Consider the following 11914-nt stretch of genomic DNA (forward strand, 5'->3'; position numbering starts at 1 on the left):
TTCCAAAGTTTCATGGCCTTGCAGGTGAAGACCCACACAAGCATCTGAAAGAATTCCATATTGTCTGCTCCACCATGAAACCACCAGATGTCCAGGAGGATCACATATTTCTGAAGGCCTTTCCTCATTCTTTAGAGGGAGTGGCAAAGGACTGGCTATATTACTTTGCTCCAAGGTCCATCACGAGGTTGGATGACCTCAAGGGAGTATTCTTAGAAAAATTTTTCCCTGCTTCCAGGACCACGACCATCAGAAAGGATATTTAAGGTATTAGACAACTCAGTGGAGAGAGCCTATATGAATACTGGGAGAGATTTAAAAAATTATGTGCCAGTTGCCCTCACCACCAGATTTCAGAGCAGCTTCTTCTCCAATATTTTTATGAAGGACTCAGTAACATGGAGAGAAGTATGATAGATGCTGCCAGTGGTGGAGCCCTTGGAGACATGACCCCTACTGAAGCCAGAAATTTAATTGAGAAGATGGCTTCCAACTCCCAACAATTTAGTGCCAGAAATGATGCTATTGTCATTAGAGGAGTGCATGAAGTAGCCACGAATTTATCTTCATCAGGTGAGACTAAGAAGCTTGAAGGTAAACTAGATGCCTTGGTTAACCTAGTAACCCAACTGGCCATGAATAAAAAATCTGTACCTGTCGCCAGACTCTGTGGTTTATGCTCCTCTGCCGACCACCACATAGACCTTTGCCCTTATGTGCAACAATTTGAAGCAATTGAATAGCCTGAAGCTTATGCTGCAAACATCTACAACAGACCTCCTCAACCTTAGCAGCAAAATCAGCCACAACAGAACAATTATGACCTCTCCAGCAACAGGTACAATCCCGGGTGAAGGAATCATCCCAACCTTAGATGGTCGAATCCTTCACAACAACAAGAACAACAACAACAACCTTATTTTCAAAATGTTGCTGGCCCAAGCAGACCATACGTTCCTCCACCAATCCAGCAGCAACAACAGCAACAGCCCCAGAAACAACAAACAGTTGAGGCCCCTCCGCAACCTTCACTTGAAGAACTTGTGAGGCAAATGACTATGCAAAACGTGCAGTTTCAACAAGAGACCAGAGCCTCCCTTCAGAGCTTAACTAAGCAGATGGGACAATTGGCTACACAGTTAAATCAACAACAGTCCCAGAATTCTGACCGATTACCTTCTCAATCTGTCCAAAATCCAAAAAATGTGAGTGTCATTGCATTGAGGTCGGGAAAGCAGTGTCAAGGACCTCAACCTGTAGCATCTTCCTCATCCGCAAATGAACCTGCCCAACTTCACTCTACTCCAGAAAAAGATGATGACAAAAATTTAAAGAGTAAGTTACCTAACAATTTCTATGCAGGTGAATCTTCCACTGATAATTCTTATTTACAGAAGCAGCATATCCCTCTTCCATTCCCTCCAAGAGCAATTTTCAACAAAAAAATGGAAGAGGCAGAGAAGGAGATCTCGGAAACATTTAGAAAAGTAGAGGTAAACATACCTTTGCTGGATGCAATATAGCAAATTCCAAGATATGCTAAATTCTTGAAGGAGCTGTGCACTAATAAGCGGAAGCTTAAAGGAAGTGAAAGAATTAGTATGGGCAGAAATGTCTCCGCATTGATTGGTAAATCTGTTCCCCAAATCCCTGAAAAATGTAAAGATCCAAGTACATTCAACATACCTTGTATTATAGGGAATAGTAAGTTTGACAATGCCATGCTAGATTTAGGAGCTTCTGTTGGTGTGATGCCTCTGTCTATTTTTAATTCTCTATCTCTTGGTCCCTTGCAGTCAACTGATGTGGTAATTCATTTAGCTAATAGAAGTGTTGCCTATCCTGCTGGTTTCATAGAGGATGTCCTAGTTAGAGTTGGTGAACTGATTTTCCCTGTTGATTTTTATATTTTGAATATGGAGGAGGGATATTCTAAAGGATCAGTTCCCATCATTCTAGGCAGACCTTTTATGAAAACTACTAGAACTAAGAGAGATGTATATGCAGGAACATTATCTATGGAGTTTGGTGATATAACTATTCATTTTAACATTCTTGATGCTATGAAACACCCATCTGAAGATCTTTCTGTATTTTGTGTTGAAATAATTGACCATATTGTTGATGAATACATGACTGATCTTCGTTCTAATCTGCATGCCTGTCACTCTTCATGCATTGAATATGAATTTGTACTTGATCATATGTCTGAATTTGATGCTGAGAGTGAATCTGAATTTGATATTGATTACATGTCTGATGTTTTACCTCTTGAGATTGATTTTATAAGATCAGATTGAAATAACCATGTTTCAGGAAGTACACATACTTATGACTTTCTTTATGAGGTACAGGCTGAGAAACCATTTCTTTCTACCACTATCCAGCCGGTCATACCATAATTGAAGCCTCTACCATCAAATTTAAAATATGCTTACTTGGATGATAGCAAAAGGTTTCCAGTAATTATATCTGCCTCCCTTGCTGATGAGCAAGAGGAGAAGCTATTATCAGTTCTCAAGAAGCATAAGAAGGCTATAGGCTGGACCTTGGCGGACATTCCTGGTATTAGCCCATCCACATGTATGCATCGAATAAATTTAGAGGATGGGGCTAAACCAGTAAGACAACCATAGAGAAGACTCAACCCGGTAATTCTTGATGTAGTGAAGAAGGAGGTAACCAAGCTTTTGCAAGCTGGAATCATTTATCCTATCTCCCAAAGTCAATGAGTGAGTCTCGTCCAGGTAGTTCCGAAGAAAACCGGCCTCATCGTGATAAAAAATGAGAAGAGTTGATTCCTACTCGGGTGCAGAACAGTTGGAGAGTCTGCATTGACTATAGGAGGCTGAACCAGGTTACCAAAAAGGACCATTTTCCCCTGCCATTCATTGACCAGATGCTTGAACGCCTGGCAGGTAAATCTCACTACTATTTCCTTGATGGTTTTTCTGGTTATATGCAAATCACTATTGCTCTTGAGGATCAGGAAAAGACCACATTCACCTACCCCTTCGACACTTTTGCCTATAGGAGGATGCCTTTCAGCCTGTGCAATGCCCCTGGTACATTCCAGCGGTGCATGATTAGTATTTTTAGTGATTTTTTAGAAAATTGCGTAGAGGTGTTTATGGATGATTTCACTGTATATGGATCCTCTTTTGATATTTGTTTGGATAGTCTGGAAAAGGTTTTGAATAGATGCACTAAAACTAACCTTGTTCTAAATTTTGAAAAATGTCATTTTATGATTGAGCAAGGTATAGTTTTAGGCCACATTATTTCCAAAAAGGGCATTGAAGTAGATCCTGCAAAAATTTCTGTTATTTCACAATTGCCTTACCCCTCTTGCGTGCGAGAGGTGCGATCTTTTCTTGGTCATGCAGGATTCTACAGGCGCTTTATAAGAGATTTTAGCAAAGTAGCCCTTCCACTATCCAACTCTTTGCAAAAGGAGGTGGAGTTTGACTTTAATGATACATGCAAAAAGGTCTTTCATTGCCTCAAAAGAGCACTGACTACCACCCCTATCATTCAGGCACCTGATTGGACAACCCCATTTGAGCTAATGTGCGATGCATCCAATTACACATTGGGGTTGTCCTTGCTCAAAAGATCTCCTTACTTCAGCTTACTTCTTTTCCACCATGACTTAGGGAGTTTTTCTTTTCCTATCTCCTCCTTTACTTTTATTACATTTGTCCGATTCTATTTGATGGTTTAATTGCTTTTAATCTTTTAATTGTGCTACATTGAGGACAATGTGTTGTTTAAGTATGGGGGGGGGAGTGTTCTTTGGTTTTGGTTTAGTAATTTTTTTAGTTAGTTTGTGTTAAATTTGTTAGTTTTGTTGGGTTTCTAGTTGAATATTTTAGGTCAATTTTGTTTGCATGTACAACTTTGCATATTTTTCTTTGAATTATAGGATATGTTCAAGAAATGGGTAATTGTTCTGAAAATAAAAGTCTCTTGACATTTTGTGATTTGAAATCCTTGTTTTTCCTCTACATGTCATGATATTTTTGAAAGCTCAATTTGAAAGTGATAAGTTTACCTTTGTGAGAATTTGAGCCATCCATCATCATAATCTTTTGGTGTGTTTTGCCCCATTGATTTCTTGCACAATAGCCTTGGCTTGATTCTTGTTGATGCTTCCTAATTCACATGCATATTTGGAAATGATTTAGGCAATTTTGTTCTTATAAGCTTCTAGCCAAATAGACTTACCTTGAATTAATTCCTTTGATAGCCCCTTTGAGCCTATGTTCCCCTTTCTTTGTTTTGAAGCTCATTACAAGCCTTAAGTGAAAAACCATGATATCACCTTACCCTTAAGGAATTTTGGAGCTTTGGAATTGTTTTGGGAATAAGTGTGTGTGTGTGGGGGGGGGGGGGGGGGGTATGTTTCATTGGAAGATATGATTTTTGGCCATGCTTAATGTTTTATTTTGGCCATGCTTGATGTATATATATATATTGCCTAGTTCTTGCTTTAATCTTCAAATTCATACTGTTTAAAAAAAATGAAAAAAAAAATTCAATTGCTGCAAATTCTGCAAATTCGTACTGTTCAAAAAAAAAAAAAAAAAGAGAAGAAGAAAAGAAGTGAAGTTGAATAAATGAGGTCTTGTTATGAGGACTTGATTTGGGAGCCTTGGTTGATTTTGTTGATATTAGAGGGTTTGAGTTTACTACTTGTGCTTAATTTCCACTTATTCCCCATTACTCCTCTATTCCTTTGGGATTTAGCTACTTATTCCATATTTTTTCCCCTACCCTGTCCTTGGTCCCATTACAACCTTTAAAGACCTTTTGATCCTCATGTGCATGTGTTTGTCAAGTTGTTTGTCAATTTTAGAATTTTGCCAAGTCTATGTGGTGTTTGTTTTCATGGGTGCTTCGAGAGTAAACAGTAGCCTAGACACTTGAGAGCTAGAGTGTATATCTTGTGAGGCTCTATCACTTTTCATTCTTGAGCTGATTAACTATTTTGCCATGATTGGGTTGCTTGGATGATTTTCATGAATGTCTTGACTCTTTGGATCTCTTCATGTTAGATGTTACCTATTCCTTTCATTCCTTGATGTTCATTGAGAAATATGTAAATGTTTTTGTTTGTCTCTCTTTGATATCCTTGGATTTTGTTCTTTCTTTCATTTTGCCCAGGAGTGCAAAAGGCTAAGTATGGGGGTTTTTTGATGTGCCATTATTTTCTCCTATTTCTTAACCCTTTTTGCACCATTTTTAGTACTGATTAATCTTAATTGTCAAATTAATTAGGCAGTTTTATTATTTGGGCCCATTAAGCTAATTTGATGTTTTTAATCTAATTTCAGGAATTAATGAAGTATTGGGCTTGAATCCAGAATTGGGCTTGGACTTGAAGAGGACAGACTATTTTATTCTACAAAATTTTATCTTATCTAGACTTTATCTTATCTAGATATTATTTAGATTTGATCTCATCTAGATATTATTTCATCTAGATCTTATCTTATCTTATCTAGATTTGATTTTATTTTATTTATGAGCTTGGATTTAAAATAGATTTGTAAGCTTTGGGGCTGGAAAACTATATAACAGCACCAAGGTTCTAGTTTAGGCCCTTCTCTTCTCTTTCTGCTTTATTTTTCGTTTTTGCAATTCCAATTTTGACTTTTAGTTTTAGCAATAAAATTTTGTTCTTCAATAAAATTTCATTCTCTATTGATTAATGGAAGGCTAAGTCCCCAACGTTGTTTTCTCTTGAGGATCAAGCACAGTTCTCTTTGAGGTTCTATTATTACTGTTAAATTCTGTTCAGTTTTTCCTCTTCACTAATTACTCTGATTTTGTTGCTATTAATTCATGCATGCTTAGTGCTTGATTAATTGTCTTTGCGCTTAATTCACGTTCATGCTTAATGATCATTTATGATTAATTGGTGTATGTGTTGCTTAATCACATAATGAATGCCTTATGTTAAATTTCGCTTAGTAATTTAATTTAGGGTTGGATTAAGTGGTTGAACTGATAAAGGATAAACTCTTGTAACCTAGGATGAGAGACTTGCTTGTGAATCAAGGGGAAGCAACATGTTTTAATTCTGATATTTTTTAATTCACATCTATTCGCTGTTTAATTTACAAAAGCAAACAACCCCCCCCCCCCCCCCCCCCCGGAATTCGTTACTATTTTCCTACTATCTGTTATGAACGTTTGGTTGACCATTGCTCGTTGGGAGACGACCTAGGATCATTTCCTAGATACTACATTTTTAATGTTTATTTGATTCGGGTACGGCCTCGATCAAGTACCGTCCTTGAAAGCAACCTTTCGAAGATGGTGCTTACGTAAGCACCACCTTAGAAGGTATGGTTTTTCTAAGACGGTGTTTCCAGAACCGTCGTCGAAAGTGTTTAACTTTCAAAGACGGTCATGCACCGTCGTTGTATGTTGTTTTTGACTGTCGTAGAATACCAACTTTGTAGTAGTGGTACAATTTTTTTAAAATTGAAGAATTGATTTGATTAACATGTTAATGTTATGTTTTTAATTTTGGGTTTTTCTTGAAGATGTTATTGGTGAAGTTGTTGAAATTGGTCAATGAAATCTGCATGGCAAGCCAAAGAAAGTGGTTTTCACAATGAAAAATGAATGATATTCATTAGTTTTATGCTAAGAACCAAAAATTTGATTTGTTAATGTTACCTGCATTTGTAACTGACAGTAACATTCATTAGTTTATTATTATAAGAATAATAAGTTGTTAGTAACATTTATTAGTTTCAGAAGTTTTTCAATGTTATATGTATTTAATGTGACATAGTGGAAGTATTATCAGTTGTACTTTATGGGAGGCATTTGCTATGAAGCTTAAGGAATGTTTGGATAACCATGTTACTAGGCTTGTGGTGTTGTTGCTGTATATGGCTAAAATCAAAGAACCTAGAGGTTATTCGTTTTGAACATTCAATTTAAATGTTTGATTAGCCAATGATTAATGTAATGATTGTTTCATTTAATACAGACACTTATCCTATATCAATACATAATTCAATTTATGGTTCCTAGATATTTGTGAATAGCAACATCAAGGAGATTGTGTTCAATGTATGGTTCCCAGATTTTTGTGAATAGTGACATCAAGGAGATTGTGGACTTCAAGGATCGGTTATCTACTTCATGCGAATGAATATGTTATGATGTAGTTATGCATACTTACAGTTTACTTATAATTACATTTGTTTCTTTATTTTAGTATGGATCCAAGTCAACTAACAATGATTCGTTGTACTCAAAGAGGAAGCCAAATTTTGGGTTATTCACTGTATTTTGTTGGAGATCACTTTCTGCATAATGCAAAAATGATATATTTTGATGGAGTTAGCTAAGTAAAAAAGTTTTGAATTAATTTTGATACATTATTTGGTTTCGACTTAGCATCATATCAACAATTGAATGTTAACACAAATGTTGTATTCACTTACGATTTCATGTCATTACTATGTTGTAGGAGTGTGTGTGTGTGACTGTGACTACTATACCAAAATTGTTGGTAGCCATGGTTGAATTTATGATGTTTGTCCCAAATGTAATGAGAAGGTTGATGGAGAGGCTTTGCCTATTTTATGTGTTGGTTGTGGAAATGAAAGTGCAAGTACGATACCAAAGTAAGTTGAACATGTAGGATGTCTAAATAGTAAATTTCATAGAATCAGTGTTATTATCATTGTGTATAGTTTTTAATTCATCAAGTTTTGCCATAGTTTCATGTAGATGTTAGAGTGGCTTAGCCTTGTGAATCTGTCATTTTTACACTCTAGGATTGGGAATGTTATGCTTTGATAAATGAGACTATAGCTGATATTAAGTAGAGAATTATTGATGAGGTGAAGCATATTATATCTACCATGATGTGTGAATATTCCTTTTGTACACATAATATTGTAGAGCTACGTTAATGGTGTCATATTTATAATTACATAGGAAGGGGTTTTTGATCCAAGAGATATACCGGAAGCTCTTGATCATGTATTGGGAAAAAGGTTGGCCTTCAGGTTCAAGGTAGTCCCTGGCAATACACGCCATTCTGTTTCTCAATTATCTTAAGACGAGGCATTAATCAGTTCTATTGTTGCTAAGCTTCCTACCTTTGTCCTTCAGGTAAGGTTCAATGAGTTATTGGCTATTTAAGATTTAGTGCACTAGTTACTAATTGGGTTGATTAATATATTTCTAAAGATGAAGATGAGTCATCTATGTCGTCGGTGCATGAGAATAATAATGTTTTTGACAGTGTAAGTTATTTTTTGTTACTCATTTGGGTTGATTGTTATTTAATCAACCAGGAATGGTGTATGATTAATTGATTCCAATTCATATTTTGATGCAACAATGCTTCTCTGTCATTGCTAAGTCTGATCCACTTTTACCAGGATCCATTACACGAGCTAAGCCCAATTTCATCCTATCTGTTACTCAATGGGATGATATACCATTTGAAGATTTATCATCGATACAACTATCCTCAACCAGGGTGATCAAACATATCAAGACTGAGTGATGATGATGAAGCACTGTTGAAGAGCTTTTTTTGTTTGTTATGTGGCAAACTAGTATTTGGATGAATGTATTAAGTACTTTGGTTAATCTGAACATTTTATCACACATGTCTTGTGATAATCTAATAAAATGACAAACAAAACATTTGTGGATTGTGTTGATAACTTCATGCAATGTTTAATATTAATGAGTTAAGTACATGTGTTGTTAATTTAAACTCAATCTAAATTTGTGTTAAATGATGTGCTATGTTAAATACTATGTACTTAATTTCATTATTTTCTTTTAAAAATCATTAGTTAATCAACAATTAGATCAAAATTTGAAAAACTAACTATTGTCTGTCATTTAGGTAAAAGGTAAACTATCTAGATAACAATATAATGTTAATAGACTGTTCAAGTTAGATTCAAACATATAATAAATGTTGTTCACAAACTTTATTTAGATACAATTTTTAAAGTGAATAACTTAGCAATTTAAAGTGAGGTACTAACAATTTCCATTGATATCTTATTTAGAATCAAATATAATAAAGATATGGTTCAACAAATGTGACGTGAAGCCTGTTACAATTTCCATTGCTAACCTATTTAGATACAATAATGAAAAGTAAGTAGCATAATGAACCAATACTTTATTTATTTCGGTGGTAATAACATTGGGTAATGAATGACATATCGTGATTGTCAATTTCACATGGCTCAATGGTGTTGATATTTGGCAGTAACAACTATTGATTGACAAAGTACACATGTCATTCTTAAAATCTTATGTTTTGGATGCCTATATATTCAAACAATGTCATTTAATAGAGCCTACTAACTTTTGTCATTAGGAAATGATAGGCCACACTCTCGAGCACGTGTTAGGAAATGACAATCCACACTATCATTCTTACCAAAGGTTAATATGCTGAAGGAAATTGAAATCTAGCAAGCACACGTTCGAGCAAGTGCTGATAAAATTCGAGTAATAACAGTGGTAATTGGAACAGTAAACATGTATAAACTTGTTCTGCTTTGACCCATCCAATACAATGTCCATGGATTTATATGAGTGTTTGCCATCCTCATTGTTGTATTTCAGCATCTCATTTCATATTTGTATGCAAAATGACACTTTTAGAATTCATATTAATCCTAGTCAAATCTATAAGTCCTTCTATAACCTGTTGGGCTGTAAAGGCTCAAGTCAGTAAGCTATGGAAAACTGTTGACCACGTTAATGGAAGGGCAATTGGCAAGTTTGAAATGATTTTGCTTGACAATGAGGTAGGAAATTATTATGTTTATATGTAATCTATTTAAGTTGAGAAGTTGATATTTATTTTGTGTCTAACTGGAACCTTTATATTTATTTGGAATAAGGGTGATCAAATACAAACATGTGTTGGACAAGATATTTGGAATATGCTTTGTTTAAATATGGAAGAAGGAAAGTTGTATATTTTGCAAAATGTTAGCATTATGAAGAATGGTATTGAATTACGATTAGCAAATCATGAATATAAGCCTGAACTAACAAGATTCTTTGTGGTTACCTCAATGCTATCTGAATCATTGAGTTAACTATCTTACCTAAAATTAGTTCCATTTGAAGCCTTTACTGATTCTATTGAAATTCCTGCATACTGCATATGTAACATCCCATTTTTCATAAACTAATTTAAAAAGAATTGTTATTTATAAATAAATAGAGTTTTAAAAAATGATCATGTTTTAATAAAGAAATAAATAATGAGAAATAATGATTTGAAGAAAAAAAAATATTTGATTTATTCATTTGATAGGGAATAAAATAGAGTTTCTTTTTTTTATAAAATATTAAAAATAAATAAATAGAGTAATAATAGGTTGTGTGTACCCTAGGTATAAATAGCGATGTTAGGTCATTTTTAGACTGACGATGTCTTTCCTTTCCCTCATTTCCGTTTTCTCTCTTCTCTCCAAAACCCTTTCTTTTTTCCCGTAGCCCACAAAACCTGTCTCAAAAAAGCGATGATCTCAGACTCATTCACTGTTGGATCATCGTGAAATTTGAGTACCACGTTCGCAACAAAATTTAGAGCATGCTCACCGTTGGGAATTGCAAAAACATGTTAGAGCTAAGAGAAATGCCCTTCTAACCGTAGCTTTCTCTTTTCCCGCAGAAACCCAAACGGTCTCAGTAAAACTACGATCCCAGTTTTGTTAACCGTTGGATTTTCATGAAATTTGGATATGTTGTTCTAAATTAAATTGCGCACACTTTCATTCTTGGGATTTGTAAGATAATATTTGTGGAGGGAGAAAAAGGAATCGCATGAAGACAGTACAAGTGGAGGCTTCAATCTCTTCTTTGTCTCTCTGATGTTTGGGAATTCTATCAGAGCAGTCGGAGGAATAACTGGAGGAATCTCAGGGAACCGCTAGAGATGCCGCTATCACTGTCGAAAGACACGTGAGTTCGCTCCTCAGAGGTAAGGGATGAGTTTATCGCAATTGGGGGTTAGAATGAACATGTGTAGGGATCCTTAGAGAACTAAATTTGGGTTTATTTTGGGATGTTTATTGAATTATAATTTTCTCTTTATGATTATAAATACAATATTATTGTGTTCTATGTACCAATTGATGTCCTGATGAGAATTGATTGATAAACTTGAGTGCTCTTGATGTCTTTGTGTTTAACCCATGAATTTGATTAATTAATTTTTGATATAATTGTGAGAAACTATTTCAGGGATTTTACACCCCATGTTGTGATGAAATCTTTTGTATAAATTGTTATGTTGTGGTTATGAAATGATGATTCAAACTGTGATTATGTGATAAATTGAACATGTGACAGATGATGAAATACATGTGTATTGAGATGAGATGTGTGTATTGAGTTGTGAACTATGAACTGTGCAATCACACAATTGTAACACCCTTTAAGGGCGACGAGTATTGTGATGGGATCCATTGTGGGAACCCGACGAGTTAAAATGATTTTGAAAACAATTGAGTAGTTGTGTATATTGCATAGTTCATAGGTAAAGTGAATATGATTCATGAGAAGTGATAACATGCTATTTTGAGATTATACCATTGTGATTGAGATCGAGTGTATGTGATAAATTGTGTATGTATGTGATTGAGATGTTGTGTGCATTGAGTATTAACTATGAATTCTACAATTACACGACTATAAGTCCCTTTAAGGGTGACAAGTTAATGCTAAGTCCCTTTAAGGGCGACGAGTTAATGTTAAGTCCCTTTTTGGGCGACGAGTTAATGTTAAGTCCCTTTTTTGGGCGACGAGTTAATGTTAAGTCCCTTTAAGGGCGACGAGTTAATGTTAAGTCCCTTTTAGGGCGACGAGTTAAAACTATTTTGAGAACAAT

General features: G+C 35.1%; 1 non-coding gene across 1 annotated transcript; it reads right to left on the minus strand.

Annotated features, from left to right (window-relative positions):
• Positions 1 to 245: 245 nt before the first annotated feature.
• On the minus strand, positions 246 to 352 carry LOC112998643 (small nucleolar RNA R71). Its single transcript, XR_003263737.1, has one exon. It is a non-coding gene; the product is annotated as a small nucleolar RNA R71 (small nucleolar RNA).
• Between the last annotated feature and the right edge of the window lie 11562 nt (positions 353 to 11914).

This window comes from Glycine max, chromosome 12 (assembly GCF_000004515.6).
Source record: "Glycine max cultivar Williams 82 chromosome 12, Glycine_max_v4.0, whole genome shotgun sequence".
NCBI lineage: Eukaryota > Viridiplantae > Streptophyta > Magnoliopsida > Fabales > Fabaceae > Glycine > Glycine max.